The following is a 20,773-nucleotide window of genomic DNA, read 5'->3' on the forward strand; positions in this document are numbered from 1 at the left end:
AGAGAGAGAGAGCGACAGAGCGAGAGCGAGAGAGAGGCTGCTGAGAGCTATCTCCAATTTAGAGAGAGGCTCTAAAAGCTATCCTGAGCTCCCCGTGGCGAGGAACCTGGACCTGGCAGCTCACCTGAGGCTTCCGCGAGTCTCAACTGACAAGAATTCCATGAGCAAACTTTAGTCAAGCCGACTCCACTGACTCCATCACCCTGTCCACTGGCTATAAACCCCGAGCGACTGTTATATACCAAGTTGAGGTAAATCTCTTCCCTATTGCAATAGTCTTTAATAACGCTTTCCTTATATGTATAACTTGTTTGGTGCAACTTTTCTTTGACACAGCCCAGCCTCAAGTTTCTGTTGAGGCTCTCGCAGGTTTTGGCGCTCACTCTGCAACATAGTGAGCCCCACGGCGTCCCGGGAAATGTAGTCCAGGACTTCGCCAACTGCAGGACGGACTCGGCCAAGGTAAACTGCGTTCCCTATGCTCGGAGGCGGGGCCTGGCCTCAGCTAAATGCACAGGAGGCTGCTCAAGGTTACGCTTTGATCTGGGAGCGCTCAGATGCCCTTGAGACAAGCTGCTGAGGAATGAGTTGGAGAACCAGAAGAGAGAACCCGAATGTGGAACATGAGTGTCTGGGACCAAAGCAGCCTCGGGAGTTTAAAGGGGAGAAATTCACAAGTCCAGACACATGAGAGAGTGGGTAAAGGAGGGTCCCAGTGTGAGACCATGGTGAGATTGCCAGTGTGACTACATTTAGGGGTTAGTTGAATGAAAGAGAGACTGCATGCGGTGAGGGAGAGGTAGCATCAAGATTATGAGTGGTTTTGTGAGGATAGAGGGTCATATTGTGGGCTTGTGTGGTTGGGAGTATGTGTGTGTGTGTGTGAGAGAGAGAGATGCATGATTGTGGGTCACTGTATGGGTGGCTGAGATAGTGGAAAAATCTGAATCCTCTCAGCCGCATTTCCTCTTCAAATGCAGATATTTGATCAAAAACAGAAGTAGTGACATTTGAAGATATTTGGATAAAGAGCACCAAGCAGAGAAAACAACTAACATAAATGCTGTGGGTTAGACATAAGCCTCTCAATGGACACAAATTTGAGCAAACTTCGGGAGATAGTGAAGGACAGGGAAGCCTGACAGGCTGCTTGTTCATGGGGTTGCAAAGAGTCGGACACGACTGAGTGATGAACAATAACAACAAGCCATAAGCCTGGTATATTCAATGAGCAGCAACTAGGACAGTGTGACAAAGTGGAGAGTAGTAAATGAGGTAAAACAGCTAATGAGAAGACTGATTATGGAAAATATTTTATGAAGTTTGGTTAGTCTTAGTGAGATGTAAAAGCAATAGTGGGTTTTGAACAGAAGAGTGACATGATCTTATATTTAAAAGAAATCATTTGGAGTGCTGAGTAGAGAGTAGGGTGTAGGGGGACACTAGCCAATGGGTTGGTGGAATAATCCAGATAAGAGATAATGGTGACTCAGTCTAGGGTGATGGCAGTGGTAGTTACGAGAACTAGTTGGATTCTAGATGCATTTTGAAGATAGAGCTAAATGGATTGGGTAATAGATCTGATGAGGGAAATGAGAGAAAAAGAGGACCCTAGGCCAACCCACATATTTTTAGATCAAGAAACCAGAATTGTCATTTACTGAGATAAAACTAGAATGAACAAGTTTTAGTGGGCAGGTCATTTGTCTTTGCTCTGCTGAACCTCTGAGATCAGTAAGGCAAGATGAGAATTCTATGGAAATCTACTAAGATAAAACTAAATATAGTAACAGGTTGTTTGGGATTAAGTGGTAGCATCCTAGAGATATGTCCACATCCTAACTCCCAAGACCTGTGAATGTTACCTTATTTGGGAAAAAAAAGGGAGGGGGTGGTTCTTTACAGATGTAATTAAGATAAGGATATCTAGGTGAGATTATCCTGGATTATCTGGATGTGACGTAAATCCACTTAAAATAAACAGAAGATGAGAAGACATAGAAGAAGGCCATATGAGGAAAGAGGCAGAGACTGAAGTTAAGCAGCAACAACCTAAGAACATCTGAAGTATTCCTGATTTTTGCCTTGTGTTTTGGGAATGCCTTGATTTTTCTTGGCTTTTTACAAACTTTGTAATTTTTTTGATGTTGTCAAAAGCCATTTGTTTAGGACAGTAGTATGCAGGAAAAGGTTAACATAGCAGAGTTGAGAAAACTTATCCTTTAAAGGCCTGCTTGAAGTTTGGCTCTTGATTTACAACTAGAATTTAAGATTTTTGAGAAGATTGCCATTATCCGAATTGATAAGAATGGCTCACTATGTCTACAATGTTTGTTCAAACAATGTAATTTATGCTAAATACTTGCTTTCCTTCTGAGAGTCTGAAATTCTGGTATGTGCCAGGCAGAGCCTGCCTATGCAGCCAAGCCCCAATGAAAATACTAGATACTGAGTTTCTAACGAGCTCCCCTGGTTGTTACCATTTCACATGCACTGTCAAAACTCGTTCCTGGGGAATTAATGGCCTTTGTGACTCCGCTGGGAAAGGATCCTTGGAAACATGGGGCTGGTTTTTCCTGAAGTTTGCCCAGTGTACCTTTTCTTTTTGCTGATTTTGCTTTGTATTGTTTTCCTGGAATTCTCCCAGTGAATCCTTGAAGCTTGGAGGGAGGGTTGATCTTGGAGTCTGGCAACACCATAGAAACTGAGGAAAATAATTTTTATACCTGAATTGGCATATATTTCCTTTTGTAAAGCCTTTAGTGTGGAGTTTTGAGTTAATCTAGTTAGGAGTTTTAACAACTAAGTAAATTCATACAGTTTCATTGTATTTATGTAAATTTCAAAGATAGCTAAGTGACAAATCAAGATATTATACTAACAAGACAGTGGTCAGTTGGTATCTTCGGGTCAGAAATGATCACAGGGGGTGGGCATTTCTTCTTGAGGTACCAACAAGGTACCAACATACCGAGATTCTCCGCTTGTATGACGTTACCCTGAACTTACACATTCTATGTCCTTTTCTTCAAGTATTTTTGATTTCACAATTAAAATATTTAAAGATTACCTGATGATTTTGAAAATATTGAAAGAACTACTCCTCCATCAGAAAGTTTAGACATACATCTAAATGATAAGCACAGTTCAAGAGGGAGGGGACACATGCATACTTACGGCTGATTAATGCTGTACAGCACAAACCAACAACATTGTGAAGGAATTATCCTCCAATTAAAAATAAAAAAATAAATGATAATCTCATAAAAAAGAAACAAAGTAAAAAACAGCTGGCAAGTATTATTTTCAGCAAAAATAATAGCTCAGACATGAATAACATTTACAAAATACCAATGTAACCATGAAAATTAATTTAAACCAATTTAAGTGTAATTGGAACAAGGTAAGTGTTTGCTGTTGTGAAGGATACTGGAGGAGGTGCTCCCATGGCTTCTCAGACAGGGGACCCTCCACCCCCCTCACCCCAGTTCAGTTCAGTTCAGTCACTCAGTCGTGTCCAACTATTTAAGACCCCATGAATCGCAGCATGCCAGGCCTCCCTGTCCATCACCAACTCCCGGAGTTCACACAAACTCATGTGCATCGAGTTGGTGATGCCATCCAGCCATCTCATCCTCTGTCGTCCCCTTCTCCTCCTGCCCCCAATCACTCCCAGCATCAGGGTTTTTTCCAGGGAGTCAACTCTTCTCACTGAGGTGGCCAAAGTATTGGAGTTTCAGCCTCAGCATCAGTCCTTCCAATGAACAGCCAGGACTGGTCTCCTTTAGGATGGACTGGTTGGCTCTCCTTGCAGTCCCAGGGACTCTCAAGAGTCTTCTCCAACACTACAGTTCAAAAGCATCAGCTTTCTTCACAGTCCAACTCTCACATCCATACATGACCACTGGAAAAACCATTGCCTTGACTAGACAGACTTTTGTTGGCCAAGTAATATCTCTGCTTTTTAATATGCTATCTAGGTTGGTCATAACTTTCCTTCTTTTAATTTCATGGCTACAGTCACCATCTGCAGTGATTTTGGAGTCCCCCAAAATAAAGTCTGACACAGTTTCTACTGTTTCCCCATCTCTTTGCCATGAAGTGATGGGACCAGATGCCATGATCTTAGTTTTCTGAATGTTGAGCTTTAAGCCAACTTTTTCACTCTCCTCTTTCACTTTCATCAAGAGGCTTTATAGTTCATCTTGACTTTCTGCCATAAGGGTGGTGTCATCTGCATATCTGAGGTTATTGATATTTCTCCTGGCAATCTCGATTCGCTTGGGCTTCTTGTCCCAGTTCCCACAGAGGGTCACCAGTTTGTAGAGGAAGAGCTGCGCGGAGTCCTAAGTTGAAACTTGTGTTCTAGACGCGGCCTGGAACTGGTTGACGCTTTGCCACAGATGTGAGGCGATGTGAGGCCGATGGTCTCTGACGAGCGAAGGGATAAGGTCCAAGACCAAGGTCTGTGAATTGAGACCTCTGGGCTTTTAAAAGGTTGTCCAGGCTCCGGACTACATTTCCCAGTGTCCAGCGTACCCGAGGCAACATTCTGTCCGCACACTCTTCGGTTCAGGACCATAGGAGGGATCGGCCGCGAGTCCCTGAGGAATATCCACAGCTTGAGGGAACCTCAAAGTCGAGTGAGTCTAAGACCCGGGAGCGGAGTGAACCCTGAGAGGCCCAGGCCGCGGGGCAGGGCAGTGAGAGGCTAAAGTTTTCCGAGTTTGAGGCTTTACCAGCAATGGGATGTGGGAGGGACGATGGTGGGAAGTTGCATGTGTGTATCCACGCGCGCGAGGGATCCTAGCAGCGAACCTTGGGTGCTTGTGTGAAATTGGTGCAGGAGCAAGGTATGGGAACCGTGGAGGGATATGTGTGCATAGTGCGATGGGGACGAGAGCTGTGTGTGACCTTTTAGATGTGACTGTGCACGTGTATGATTGTGACTGTGTCACCAAGTCGTGAACGTGTGTGTAAAGGTGGTAAATGTGGCAGCAGCTGTGGGGCCAGAGACAAGGAATTCAGCGTTGCGTTTAGTAACCTTCACAGTCTTTCGTGAAGGTGTGGGGAGTAGTTTCTGTGGGGGCTGCTTGGATTGGAGTAGGATAACATAAAATGAGGCGAGAGGAATGGGAAACTATAGACCACATATTCGAAGAGTTTTTCTGTAAATTGAGTGAAGAAATAGAACAGCAGCTGGGGAGGGAGAGAGAACAACCTATCAGTATAGTAGCGGGAATGAGCCATGAGAGAAGGAAAAGTGGTTGTACCAGTAGGGAGTAAGCCAGGCTTATCTGTAGGTGTCCTGAAATTGTAAGAATAAAAGAAGGGAGGTAGCCTATGGGCTCCTCTGGGTAGCTCAGTGGTAAACAATCCTCTTGCCAATGCAAGAGACACGAGTTTGATCCCTGGGTTGGGAAGATCCCCTGGAGAAGAAAATGGTAACCCACTTCAGTATTCTAGCCTGAAAAATCCCGTGGACGGAAGAGCCTGGTGGGCTGCAGGCCCTGGGGTGGCAAAAGAGTCCACTGAACAGCAAATCGCAACTTAGCAACTGAACAAATAGCATTGTACAGAGTAAGCCATGAGCTCAAGTTTTGCGAAAAGAAAAAGGGAAAGAAATACTCTGTACTTGGTAGATGTCAGCAACAGTATGGCTGTTATGGGAGTTATATATGGTCTCTTGGCATGAAATTCAAAGGTAGAGCATTTGTGGAGGAGGAAGGGAGAAAGTCTGAAAGTAATAAGAGCAAGGAGGACACCTGCCCCACTTAGAGACCCAGTGGCAAGAGGCTGTTGGGGGCGGAAAACATTGAGAGGGCTTCAGGAGCCCTCTGGAGAAAGCCAAGTTTCTGTTAGACCCAGAAAGGAGAAAGGATTGTTCAGGGAAGTGGTTGAAGATAAAAGAGGGTTTTGTTACTCTGAATTCCAGAGGATATACTGGAAAGTCTCAGGAATTGAGGGATGAGAAAATGGGACGTCCAACTGATGGGGAATATAGTATCTTTGTAAAGAGAGATCACCAAGGAGCCTAGGGCTTATTACAATATGATGGGCATAAACATGGGTACAGGGGATACTGATGCTTATTCTGATTGGATTCACAGCTGTGTTGGAGAGGTAGTATTAGGGTAGAATGAGGTGGACTTTTGAGTATTCCCTTAAAAAGAGGAAAGTCGAGGATAGAACATTTAAGAATGGTTGGAGTAGGCAGAATAATGTCCCTGCAAAGATGTCCCTGTAATGTCCCTGTCCAGAACCTGGGCACCTATGAATATGTTAATTACAAGGCAAAAGGAACTTTGCAAGTGGGATTAAATTAAGGGTTTTGAAGTGGGGAGATTTTCCTAGACTATCCCTTTGGGCCCAAACTATTCACTTGGATCCTTAAAGTCAGTGGACTTTTTCCAGCTGAATTTAGAGTTGCAGGGAGATGTGATCACAGAAGAATGGTTAGAGAGATACAAAGTTGCTGGTTAGATCAAGGAAGTTAGCCTCAGGCCCAGGAGTGTTGGTGGCCTCTAGGAACTGGAAAACCTAAGGAAATTAATTCTCCCCTAGAGCCTGCAGAAAGGAACACAGGCTTGCCAACACCTTGCTCTTACTTAGCCGAGTGAGAACCATGGCAGACCTCTATCTAACTGTAAGGTGATTAAGTTTTATTGTTTTAAGCTACTGCATTTGTGATTGTTTGTTACCCAGTAGTAGAAAACTAATACAGTGGTATAGTTTCTTAGACTCAGCATCATGGAAGAGTTTGAGCCATGTGTCATGAGGGGAACTCAACGCTTATTGATAGAATGTAGGACTTTAGGTAAAGCACATAGGCCCCCTCTTGTAATGTACTGTTTTGCTGCATTATGATATTGAAATTTAATGAATATGTCTTTGTGGTCTAATATATAGTCAGTCTATAGGTATTTGTTTTGCAGTTGATTTATCTTAAATTGAGAAAAATATATTGAAATTCATTTTAATATGAATTATCAATGAAATTAATTATCAGTGAAATTTTATCATGTATCAGCCTGTAACTTCTGCTTTATGAAAGTTCCACTGTTAGTTGATATATAGATATTCATAATTATTATATGTTTATTGTGAATTGTAAACTTTAGTATTTTAGCACCCTCAAGATCATAGCCCTTGGTTATTTTGTTTGCATTTGCCTTGTATATATTTCTTCATAATTTATACAATAAATCTTTTATTGAAGTTTATCATATATATAGACAAGTGTATACACAGTGATGCAAACAACCAATAAAACTGAAATGGTACACCTTGAATCACCACAAAGGGAACACCCATGTAGTAAGCACCCAGATCAAGAAATAAATCATTGCCTGCATAACAGAAGCCCCTGCTGTGCTCCTGTTCAGTCAGTAGATTCCCCAGAGTAACCACCAAACATCAGTTTTGTCTGTTTTTGAACATATGTATATGTGGAGTCATACAGTATAGAGCGTTTTGTGTTGACTTCTTTGTTCAACATTATGTTTGTGAGATTCATCCATATTGTTTTATGTAAATTTAGCTTACTGTTTGCCTTGCTGAATGCACTGGTATTCCAGTGCATGAATATACCAACTATATTTGTCCATTCAGCAGTTGTTATACAGTTGGTTGACATTTGGCCTGTTTCCAGATTTGGACTTTCACGAATAATGATGCTAGGAGCATTCTTCCACTTGTCATCTTCTGTTCATATGTATTTGTTTCTTAGGTCTATTTCTAGAGAAACTTGCTGGATCATAGGGTATGTGAATCTGCTTAAGCAGATACAGTCCGTTTTCCAAAATGCACAAAATCAGAACAGTTTATGCAAGTTTCAGTTGCTTCACTTTCTCATTAACATGTGGTATTATTTTTGCCACTGTAAAATTTTTGCCAGTATGGTGAATATATATGCAGTGGTATTGCGTTGTGGTTTTCTTAACTTATGACTAATGAAGTTGAGTGCTTTTGTTTTAATGTCTCTTGACCATATCCTTCCCAAAGGATATCTTCCTTTGGCAAATACCTGTTTAAGTCCTTTGGCCTTCCTTTGTGGAGTGTCTGTTCAAGTTTTGGGAAGCTTGTCTCCCTTTTTACTGTTGATTCTTAGGAGTTCTTTATTTGGAGTTCTGTAGTTTGGATATGAATCCTCATCAGCTATGTGTATTGCAAATAATATCTCCCAGTCCATTTTCACTCCTTTTCTGAGAAGTTACTTTTTAAAATATAGTCTGAAAAAATATATATAATCTGAATTATTTTTCCCTCTGTGGTTTGTGCTCTCTGTACCCTGTTAAGAAATCTTAATTCTCTCCTTTGATTTGTATTCCATCTCTAGAGGCTCTGCTTAGTTGCAAGTTGGATCACTTCTCTTTTTTTAAATTAATTTGATTAAAGTGTAGATGATTTCCAGTGTTGTGTTAATTTCTGCTGTGCAGGAAAGTAACTCAGTTATACATATATGCTTTTTCACATTCTTTCCCAGCATGGTTTATCATCGGATATTGAGTATAGTTCCCTCTGCTATCCAGTAGGTCCTTGTTCATCCATCCTATATATATAATAGTTTATGTCTGCTAATCCCAAACTCTCAATTCTCTCCTACCCTCTCCTACACCCCCCTTGGCAACCACAAGTCTATTCTTTATGTGAGTCTGTTTCTGTTTTGTTAGATACATTCTTTTGTGTCATATTTTAGATTCCACATATAAGTGATACCATATAGTATTTGTCTTTCTGTTTCTGACTTAACTTCACTTAGTATGATAATGTCTAGGTCCATCCATGTCTTTGCAAATGGCTTTTTTTCATTTTTGAAATGGCTGGGTAGTATTCCATTGTATATATATGTACCACTTCTTCTTTATCTATTCATCTGTTGATGGACACTGCATTTTTTTTTCCATGTCTTGGTAATTGTAAATAGTGCAGCTATGAACAGGGGGCAGGGATATGTATCTTTTCAAATTATAATTCTGTTTGGGTATATGCCCTGGTTGGGATTGCAGAATCATATGGCAACTCTGTTTTTAGTTCTTTGGAGAATTTCCATTCTGTTTTCCATAGTGGCTGCACCAATTTACATTCCCACCAAGAGTGTAAAAGGGATTTTCTTTCTCCACACCCTCTCCAGGATTTATTATTTATAGATTTTAGTGACGGCTATTCCAACTGGGGGGCTTCCCAGGTGGCTCAGTGGTAAAGAATCTGCCTGCCAATGCAGGAGACACTGGAGACGTGAGTTCAATCCCAGCATCAGGAAGATCCCCTGAAGAAGGAAATGGCAACCCATTCTTGCCTGGAAAATCCCAAGGACAGGGGAGCCTGGTGGGGTCCATGGGGTCGCAAAGAGTCCAAAACGACTGAGCATGCACACATGCATCCTGGCAGATGTGATGTGATACCTCATTATAGTTTTGACTTCCATCTCTATTTAATTAGTGATGATGAGCATCTTTTCATGTGCTTGTGTCGTCTTTGAAGAAATATCATTTAGATCTCCTGCCCATTTTTCAATTGGATTGATTTTCTTTGTTGTTATTGAATTGTATGAGCTGTTTTTATATTTTGGAAATTAAGCCTTTGTTGGTTGCACCATTTGCAAATACTTTCTCCCAGTCTGTAGGTTGTCTTTTTGTTTTGTTTATGGTTTTCTTGCTGTGCAGAAGCATATACATTTGATTAGGTCTCATTTGTTTATTTTTGCTTTTGTTTCTATTGTCTTGGGAGACTGACCTAAGAAAACATTGGTATGCTTTATGTCAGAGCATGTTTTGCCTATGTTCTCTTCTAGGAGTTTTATGTTGTCTTGTCTTATATTTAAGTCTTTAAGCCATTTTCGATTTATTGTGTGTGTGGTGTGGGGGTGTGTTCTAACTGCGTTGATTTACATGTGGCTCTGCAAATTGAACCACTCTGACTTTCATTTTTTTCTTCCTATAGTTGTCATCTGTTTGTTTCATTTTGTTCCATTTGCTAATGTTTATATCTCTTGTTCCATGTTGCACTTTCCGTAGGATTTGTCATACCTTTTGCTCTTTGTAGTTTATTTTTCAAGTCTGAAGTGGTTTTGCCTAATATTCTCCTTCATTCTTGAATTCTGCTAGCTTTCATATGGGGTCTGCCTATCACTTCCTCCTCTTTCCTGAAATCATTGTACCATTTGGCCATGTAGTCTTGCTTCTGAGCTGTGATTGTACCATAAATTCTTAAAATTCATATTGAAATGTTGGGTGATAATTTTAATCTTCTCTGAAATTTTTAGTGAGTTTTCTTTATACATGGGGAATTGGGGCACTCTTCAAACTTTTATCTAACTATATTTTTGGACACGGTGTTTCTAATTTTGTTTTGGGATGTGATTTTTTTTTTTTTTTTTGGTATGTGTGTCACTGGCACTTCCCTTCAAAAAGGCAAATGGGGCAGAGGTTCTGCTCAAGAGTTACTTCCTCTGTTTCTGCAGTAAGAGATAGTTTCTTTAAAAGCTAGCCCCTCTGAATAGTCAGGCCTTCTTTGCTGTTTACGACCTAATCTGGTTCAGGAAGATTCCTACTATCAGCTCTGATAGTGTTGTCTTTGCTGAAATTAAAAAATATCGTCAAGCTCCCAGTTCAATGAAGCTAGCATTACCCTGATTCCAAAACCAAGCAAAGCCTATCTCATATAAATATGATACAAAAATCCTCAATGAAATACTAATAAACCAAATTCAGCAATGTATAAAATCAATTATACAACATGATTGGGTAGAATATATCCCACATATGCAAGGTTATCTAAACATCCAAAAATAAATTAATGTAACAGCTGAAGGACACAGGATTTCTTTTTGAGGTGATGAAAATATTCTGAAATTGACTTGCGGTGGTTCCACATATGTTAATTTGCTAAAAAAAAAAACCAAAAACACTGAACTTATTTTAAATGCATTGATTGTAGGATATATGGATTTTATATCAGTTAAGCTGCTTAAAAAATAAAAGAATATAGCCTATGTATTATAAATTTTTCCACCTTGAATCCCTCTGTCATCTCCATGCCTCTTTTTACTACCTGCACCATCAATCACCTCCTTTTCATAGGATTTCTGCTCACAGAAACTCTCATTCAGCATGGTCTACTCCTCATAAGAATGAATATTTCTTAAGTCTTCTTTGAGAAAATGTCTCTTTAGATCCTCTACCCATTTTTTGACTGGGTTTTTGTTTTTTGATATTGAGCTGTTTATATATTTTGGAGATCAATACCATGTTGATTGCATTGTTTGCAAATCTTTTTTTCCCATTCTGTAGGTTGTCTTTTCATTTTGTTTATCGTTGCCCTTAGTTTTGTCATGAGAGTGCTTTAGATGAAAATGAGTCAGTAAGTTTTATATACTTTGGTTGGACATGGGGTAGAGGAAAGGCCATTGTCATACAGGGATACACAGGAAGGCCCTGGGCAAACTCACGGGGCTCCCAGATTGGAAAATTCCCCCTGGGGGATATCTAACTTGGGGTCCTTTTTGTTAAAGGGGCCATTCAGAGCAAGTCAGAATGGCCTTATCTCATATCTGAATATTCTGATCCATGTCATGATTTATCATAACTGATTGGACTGAAACTTCATCCTGCTGTAGTTTGGTCTCTTGGGTTTTGGATAGGGCCAAAGTTTATGCAGATTGCCTCAGACCTTCCTTCAGGGAATAAAATGGTATTCTTAGTCCATTTGAAAGCTCTGAGGAAAGCCTGACCTCTTAGGATTCCTTCCTTCTAGCTCCACTTTCTCAAAACTGCTTCAACTACATGAGAAATCCAGAAGACTAGTGACTCTTGGAATTTTAAGTTATGGCCCATGTGAGTTGAAATTGCTTCGCTCCAAAAATGTAACTATTTATAATAATAATATAGAGCTTCCATGCTGGCTCAGATGGTAAAGAATCTGCCTGCAATGCAGGAGACCCAGGTTCGATCCCTGGGTCAGGAAGATCCCTGGAGATGGGAATGGCTACCCACTGCAGTATCCTTGCCTGGAGACTTCCATAGACAGAGGAGCCTGGCAAACTAAAGTCCATTGGGTCGGACACAACTGAAGTGACTTAGCACGCACGCATGATTATAATAAGATAACCATTTATATTACATCATGTGAATATTTTTATTCCTTATCCTTAAACTGCTTACCTGACTTACTATTCAACATGGTAAGTGATATTTGTGAAACAGTTTAGTGCCTTCTCTGTATGTCCCTCATCTCTCCCAACATGGCATTCAATACCTCTTGTATCCTAATATTTTGACAGAGCACTGAAGGAGGAGAAATATATTCCCTTAAAGGAAATAGTAGAGACTTTTAAAGATCAAACTGTGGCTCCTGAGTCATTCTGTTAGTACCTGAAACTATCACAACATTGTTAATTGACTGTACTCCAATGTAAAATAAAATGTTAAAAGACAGTGGTTCATCAAAGTGGAATTGAGTGACTAAAAAGGACACACTATATGAAAGCTTTTATTTACCCTGTATGATGGGGTGTTTCATTTAGGAAAGATGAGAGTCAGTGTTAGTTGGTATTTATTTTAGTAGTGGCACTTTGTCATGCTTTTAGATAGAGGATATAAGAAGAGGTTGAGTTCAGAGAGATGTGGGATCTTGCGAAGAAACCAATGAGAGATTAATATCATTAAGAAGAAGTGCAGATGGTCAGCTACTTAGCTGATAGCCTAGAGATTTTATACATCTCCACAAAAAATGGAATTCAGCTAGGGAGTATATCTCTTAAGAATCCTTTCAAATTCAACTAATAGAAAATTCAAATAAAAGAAGGTGAAAGAAAAAAAAAACAACCACTTTTCTCATACAATAAATCTGAAGTTAATTATTCCAGGCTGGTGTAGCCTCTTGGTGGTATCAACAAAGAACTCATTTGATACCTGTTTTTCTGGGCTACCATCCAGTTGTCTTGGTGTTTGTTACAAGAAGGTCATAACATTGTTGTGACTGACAACAGGAGATTTTAAGAGCATATAGGCACTTGGTTTAAGGGACACTAATTTCCCTGTTGTTTCCTCCCCTACCCTAGAGGCAGCCAACTCCAGTTTTTGCTGAATGTGTATACCTCTTCCTGCAGTGCCCTTTTCCGTCTTTTCCCTGCCTATCTAAAAGGTTTACTTCACCATTGATGTTTGGGTTTGTCATTTCAGCAGCTGATGATATTCAGGGATGTAGCTGTAGACTTCTCTCAAGAGGAATGGGAGTGCCTAGACTTAGAACAGAGACATCAGTACAGAGATGTGATGCTGGAGAACTACAGCAACCTGGTCTCACTGGGTAAGCTTCAGAATTTCAACCCAGAAATCCCTGATTTCTACCTTGTGAATTTTTGGATTGTCTTTCAAGTGTCTCAGGGGATTTCTGACCTCTATCTGGGAAAATGGTGTATGCTTTGTACATTTGGCAATAAGTTATCATCTTTGGGAACCTCCATCTTCCCCATCCTTTATGCCTTTTTCTTGCCCTTCCTAGTAGCTAAGGGACTTAGGAAACCCTTACCAGGTGGTAATTTCCTACTTCTTATTTTTTGACCAGGACTTTGCATTTATCAGCCGAAAGTATTCTCTTTACTGGAAAAGGGAAGAGAACCCTGGATGGCTTTGAAGGATGAGACTTGCCCAGGTGAGTGAGGGCTGAACAAGGAGGCCATCAGCGCAGATAATAGCCCAGATGTTTAGTGAGGCAGCAGCATCTCTGTAATATTGGTCTAGAGTTTCCTCCTCAGAGGCCAAAAGCCTGTGGATAAAGGCCTGAAACCTAGAAATAAAAGTAACCTTTTCCATGTGAGTGAGTGAGCGAGTGAAGTCACTCAGTCGTGTCTGACTCTTTGCGACCCCAAGGACTGTAGGAGCCTATCAGGCTCCTCCGTCCACAGGATTTTCCAGGCAAGAGTACTGGAGTGGGTTGCCATTTCCTTCTCCAGAGGATCTTCCTGACCCAGGGATTGAACCTGGGTCTCCCACATTGTAGGCAGACGCTTTACCATCTGAGCCACCAGGGAAATCCATGTGAAGTTCCAAATAAATCTCTTCACCTCAAAATACCACTCCGTTTCAGTGCTCTCATTTTTCCTTCATGTTACAGAAAGGTAGGTGCCATTGTTTTCCTCTGGTGGTCAATGGTTTAGGGTCAGTTTTTTCCCATTTCTCTTTTTTTTCCCCCCCGTTTAGATGTTTGTAAATTTCTTCATTCACTAAAAAAAAAAATTTGACTCTTATTTTTCATTTTACCTGTTACCTCTTGAATTTCTCTTATTTTGCATAGTTTTTGCTTACTGCTACATTTCCTTCATTAATTAATTCTTTCTTTTAAGCAATGTTTATTAATTTTCCTAATTTCATTTTAGGTTAAGAAGGGTTAACAAAGAATCTGTAATCAATTAAGAAATGTGGTATTCTTTTCTGTGACTGGAACAATTTCATTAACTTCTGCAAAGCAGTCTCTATGTTAAGAGAAGGCCTCATAGGCTGCTTTGTTATGGTTTCTGGTTACAGTGAAGAGGAAATGGCAAGAGAGGTTAGGGCTAATGAAAGACAATAAGCAGAGAATACAGTGTCATAAAAAGCCAGTCCTGCCTGTCAAAAGGAAGCAAGGGGTATATTTGGCAAGAGGATGGTAATTGGTGAATTTTGTATTATAGGCAAGCATCAAATTGAAATAATTTACTCTTGAAGCTTCTTTTCTATTTAAAATATCAAGGAAGGAAATTTAATTCCTTATTGGAGTCATGTAGTGGCTCAGTTGGTAAACAATCTGCCTGCAATGCAGAAGACCCAGGTTCAGTCTGTGGGTCGGGAAGGTCCCCTGGAGAAGGGAATAGCAACCCAATCCAGTATTCTTGCCTGGAGAAGTCCATGGACAGAGGAGCTGGTGAGCTATAGTCGATGGGGTCACAAAAAGTTGGACATGCCTGAGTGACTAATACTTCTAAATTTCTGAACCTATATTGATGTGTTTCTTTAAATTAAATTAATTTATTGATTGATTTTTGGCTGTGCTAAATCTTCGTTGCTGCATGGTCTTTTCACTAGTTGCAGTGAGCAGGGTCTACTCTTCGTTGTGGTGCACAGGCTCCTCATTGCGGTGGCTTCTCTTATTGCGGGTCACAGGCTCTAGGGTGCAGGCTTCAGTAGTTGTGGCTTGTGGGCTAATAGTTGTGATTCCCAGGCTCTACAGAACAGGCTCAGTAGTTGTGGTACGTGGACTTAGTTGCTCTGTGGCATGTGGGATCTTCCTGGACCAAGGATTGAACCTGTGCTGCCTGCATTGGCAGGCAGTTTCTTAACTGCTAGATCACCAAGGAAGCTCAAACATAATTATTTTTAAACTCTGTCTCATAACTCCAATGTTTAGAATCCCTATAGATCCGTTTCTGTTCTCTGTTGTTTCTATAGTTTCTGCATTCGTATTGTATGGTTATTTTAATTTTGTGCAACACTTATTTGCAAAATGTGAAACTAATGACTAGGTTATCTTCTTTTATAGAGAACTTTGTATGCTACAAAGTTCTGAAACATTTTTGTTGTTATCTCAATCCATTGCCCTCCTTGGTCACTGGGATGATTTGAAACTGATCTGTAGTTCCTGTGTAGGTCTGCCTCTCTTTTACCCACATTCCTAGGTTATGGTCCTTGAGTTATAAGTCAGCGTGAGAGATGTTTAGGATGCCCCCTGTAGACCAACCGTAGATACTAATCTCTATTACTTTAGCCTTGAGAGATATTGTATGTTCTATCAGCCTCTAAGTCAAATGACCCTGATGCTGGCAGAGATTGAAGGCAAAAGAAGAAGTGGGCAGCAGAGAATGAGATGGTCGGATAGCATCATCAACTTAATGGACATAAATCTGAGCAAACTCCAGGAGATAGTGGAGGACAGAGGAGCCTGGATTGTTACAGTCCATGGGGTCTCAGGGAGTCAGACATGACTGAGCGACTAAGACATGGAATTGCAAAGAGTCCAATATGACTGTGATACTGAACAACAACAAAGCCAAATGCTAATACCAGTATAATTCCAATAATAAAAATTGGATAAGCCCTTCAGTATATTCACATAGTAGTAGTTGTAGTATTTTCTTGCTTTGTTCTTCTAAAATATTTTACCAGTAAGTTTGATATCCCATGGAGGTTTGGTAAAGGTCATCTGGGAAAGAACTTAAAGCATAAAATCAAATGGAAGAGCAGTGCTATAAACTCAAGAAATAAACAAAAATACCTTGGTTGGGATCATCTGACAAAATATGACTTGGCTAAGCCCAGTGGAGAAAATGAGCAAGGCAAAGTATTTAAATGTGCAAAGACAAATGAGTAAGTAGGTATGATTTTCCATTTCTCTGAACATAGATATGCTTTTGTTTGCTCTTACCTGTACAGAAAGTGATATAGAATTATGTGTACTCATTTCAGTAGAGATGAAAGGGATTAGACAATGAGGTGTATCATTAGTACGTTGTTATCACATTGTCCCAGTTGTGCTTCCTGGTTCCTGATTTTTTTGGTATTATCCTTTACTCCATCCTTTGGCTCCCTTTGCCCTTCTTTGATCTATAGTATATTTTTTTTTAACAGAATTATTTTTTTAATGCCTAACGTGCTAAATGTTGATTATACCATACTGGGTAAAATAGTCTTAAGTCTTTAAATTGATATCCCATGATTGGTATAGTACCAGAACTATCTTTTTTAATTTACTCCTCAGATGAATTTGACCTGAACAAAACTTTGTATATCTAATCACCTGCCTTGGCTTTTTCAGTTCTTTTAAATTTCTATTTATTTCTTTCCCTTTTTTCAAATTGTCCAAAATTTATGGATTTGTTAAGCCACTAATATTTTATATGCTCTATTTACTTTAGGATTTATTCCTATATCTACATTGAAAACCTTAATTCTTTCTGACCAGAAAAAACAGTATGAATTTATCTTATCTTTCAGACATGCAATCCAGGTATCAGACCAAGAAGTTATCACCAAAAAATGGCATATTTGACAGAGAAATATCTCAGTGGGAAATAATGGAAATTTGTAAAAGACATAGCCCTGAATATTTATGTTTTAGAGGTGACCGGCAAAGCAAAGGTCAGTTTGAAAGATAACAGGAAAATCAGGAAGAATGTTTGAAGCAAGTTATACTCAATTGTAAAAATAAGTTCCACTTTTAATCTTCATCAAAGATTTAATACAGTAAACAAACTGAATGAATTTAAAGAGTATAGGAAAGTCTTCTGTTCTGACTCAACTGTATTCAACATCAGTTAATTCATACTGGTGAAAAATTTTGTGAAGATAAGAAATGTGAGACCTTTTATCTTGATTCAGAACTTATTCAATATCAGACAGTTTATATTGCTAAGAAAACATATGACTGTAAAGAATGTGGGAAGGCTTTCAGTTTGTGTTCAAGTCTTACTGGTCATAGGAGAATTCATACTGGTGCAAAACCTTTTAAATGTAAAGAATGTGGGAAGACCTTTAGATTTCATTCACAATTTAGTGTCCATAAGCGTATTCATACTGGTGAGAAATATTATGAATGTAAGAAATGTGGGAAGGCCTTTAGTTGTGGCTCAGACCTTACTAGACATCAGAGAATTCATACTGGTGAAAAACCCTATGAATGTAATGAATGTGGAAAGGTCTTTAGTCAGCAATCACATCTTACTAAACATCAGAGAATTCACACTGGTGAAAAACCTTATGAATGTGAAGAGTGTGGGAAAGCTTTTGCTCGTGGCTCACACTTAATTCAACATCAGAGAATTCATACTGGTAAGAAATCTTATGAATGTAAAGAATGTGGAAAGGCCTTTATTTGTGGTTCAAATCTTGCTCAACATCAGAATGTTCATGTTGGTAGCAAACCCTTTGAATGTGAGAAATGTGGGAAAGCCTATATCTGGAGTTCACACCTGACTCGACATCAGTGAATTCATACTGGTAGGAAGCCTCATGAATGTAAGCAATGTGGGAAGACTTTTATATGGGCCTCATACCTTGCTCAAAATGAGAAAATTCATAATGAAAGGAAACCCTATGAATGTAGGGAATGTGGAAAGACCTTTCTTCATGGTTCAGAATTTAATTAGCATCAGAAAATTCATACCAGTGAGAGAAACTATGAATGTAAGGAATGTGGAAAGACTTTTTTTCGTGGTTCAGAACTTAATCGACATCAGAAAATCCATACTGGAAAGAGATCATATGAATGTGAAGAGTGTGGAAAAGCCTATTGAGTTCACAACTTACACGACATCAGAGAATACATACTGCTGAGGAACCTTATGTATGTAAAGTCTGTGGGAAATCTTTTATCTGGGGTTCACAGCTAACATGACATAGCAAAATTCATAATGATGCAGAACCCTATAAATGTAAGGAAAGTGGCCAGATCTTTAGTCACCATTTGTTTTTTGCTGAACAGAAAATTCACAATGGTGGGAATCTCTATCAATGGAAAGATTATGGGAACACCACTAGTCATGACTGTGACTTTGCTCAACACCAGAATATTTACGCTTTTGGGAAATCCTGTGAGCATAAAGATTTTGAGATGGTATTTTCTCCAGGCTCTCACTTTATTTCACTCTTGTGAAATCTTGTGATATAAAAATGTAGGAAAAATCTTTATTCATGTTAATTGTTAATTGACTTCAGTTAATTTCTTTTTTTTTTTTGAGAATGCCTGTAATGTAAATAATATGGGAAGACCTTTTGACAGAGCACACAACACACTCAACAAAAGGAATTAGAAAAAATTCCTAATGCAGTGTATATTAATAGAGGAAAGCATTTACTGAGTAGTCATCAATTATAAGCTATCAGGATAAAGCCATAAAAACGAGATGATAGCGTGAATCCTTTTGAATGATTCTTAAAAGATTCTCCACATCATTTTATGCTACATAGCTTAAAGCCCAAATCATGTAGGGAAACTTTGCATTACTACTTAAATCTTGTTGCACTTCCCCAAAATCATACCAAAGGCAAATTTGTCCTGCAATTAATCTGGAAAAGCTTTGAGCTATGTCATACAACTTATTTGCCATGTCTTAGTTCTGGTGTCTTTTACCTCCTAATTTTTTTGGCAGTAACTTATTTCTGTGTCTGTTTACTTACTTATGAGATTGTAAAGGTTAAATGAGTTTGAGGATTTAAATGACTTAATGATCATCTATAAGACTAGTATTAGACTATTTCTATGAGAAGAAAACCTTAAGAGTATAATAATTACAGACAAATATGCCATCTGTATGTATGTCTTATTGAAGAGCAGAATTTTAATTCTGAAGATAAACCAGTAAAATCTAATGAAGAAAAACAAGCTTTGATTCAGTAATAATTTCATTTGCTACATAAACTTATACTATAAAGAAAGCCTTATGGTTTAGTGAAAGTGGGGTTGTTGAGTGCTCAGTATTTTTTTAAGGCATTTGGAAATGATTTGTTTCTAACAAATTTCTAAAGCCAAGTGTCATTATCCATTTTATCACCACAGTTAAATTTTGCAAATTAGAAAATAGTGGAATGAATTCTGACCTCTTGGAAACTGAGGTCTACAATTGAGGTCTACTACATATATAAACAGGGCTTCCCTGGTGGAAACAATTCTCAGATTAATAAGTAAATCAAAAGTGAAATTACGGCTATTTGGATGTGAATGATAATGAAACTACTGTAAATAAAAATCTTATGACTGTAACCATAGACTTCTCAATGGAAATTGTTTTATGTATAAAACCAAGAAGATTGAGGGCAGTTTATTTCTTGTCACCACTGTATCTCTAGCTCTTAGAACAATTCCTGTCATATTGTTGGGTCCAAATATTTGTCAGGTTAAATGACGATTACTCAAGCTAAAATAAGCAAATGCCCCCAAGTAAACTGATGAAAATGTTTAATGAAAATAAAGCCAAAATCATGGAATAAAGAACAAAAGTTTTTTTATTTTAAAAGTGAAGGTTATGTATTTTATTAAAAATATATATTTATTTAATTTTTTTATTTGGCTGCACTTGGTCTTGTTGTGGCATGTGGCATCTAGTTCCCTGACCAGGGATGGAACCCAGGGCCCCTGTATTGGGAACATGGAGTCTTAGCCACTGGACCACCAGAGAAGTCCCTAAAACATAAGGTTTTGTATTTTAAATCAAAATGTTTCTTTGAAGAAAACTTCTCTACTAGACTTTTAGAGTGCCTCCACATTATAGGAAAGGAGAACTGTGATATAACTATATGTTTAGAGGAATTTTTAAAGGTCATGTAAATATATGTAAACTACTAGACACAATTTTTTTAAATTTAGAAAATTAAGTTTATTTTCTAAATGAATCATTTTCTTAAATGATTAAAATTTGAGAGTAAATGAAAAGGGCTAATTGGAAAAAAAAATTCTTTTTAAGTCATGTCAGACCAGATAATTATACAGGCTGCCCCCTGAAAAAACAGAAAATCCTATGAAAAAGTTGTTCACTCATGCTAAAAGACTACCATAATTCTGATAATAAAATTAGATGTAAAGTAGCCCTTGAACAAAAAATTCCAGAATAATGCCACTTATATATGAAAAAATAATATGATAGTCAAATGATATTTACTCAAAATGTTTAACTTCTGATCTGGATAGGTGGTAATTCTGCAGTTTAAACAACAGCAAGATATGATGAAAACGTACCTTCTCAATTTAGTACTTGATTTATTCTACTTGCACTTTCTCAGTACCTTTTAGTATTACATGAGTTAAG

At 38.7% G+C, this 20,773-nt stretch overlaps 1 pseudogene; it reads left to right on the forward strand.

Moving 5' to 3' along the window:
• LOC102172183 lies at positions 172-19,946 on the forward strand (annotated as a pseudogene).

The sequence above is a fragment of the Capra hircus genome, chromosome 18, assembly GCF_001704415.2.
Source record: "Capra hircus breed San Clemente chromosome 18, ASM170441v1, whole genome shotgun sequence".
Taxonomy (NCBI): Eukaryota; Metazoa; Chordata; class Mammalia; order Artiodactyla; family Bovidae; genus Capra; species Capra hircus.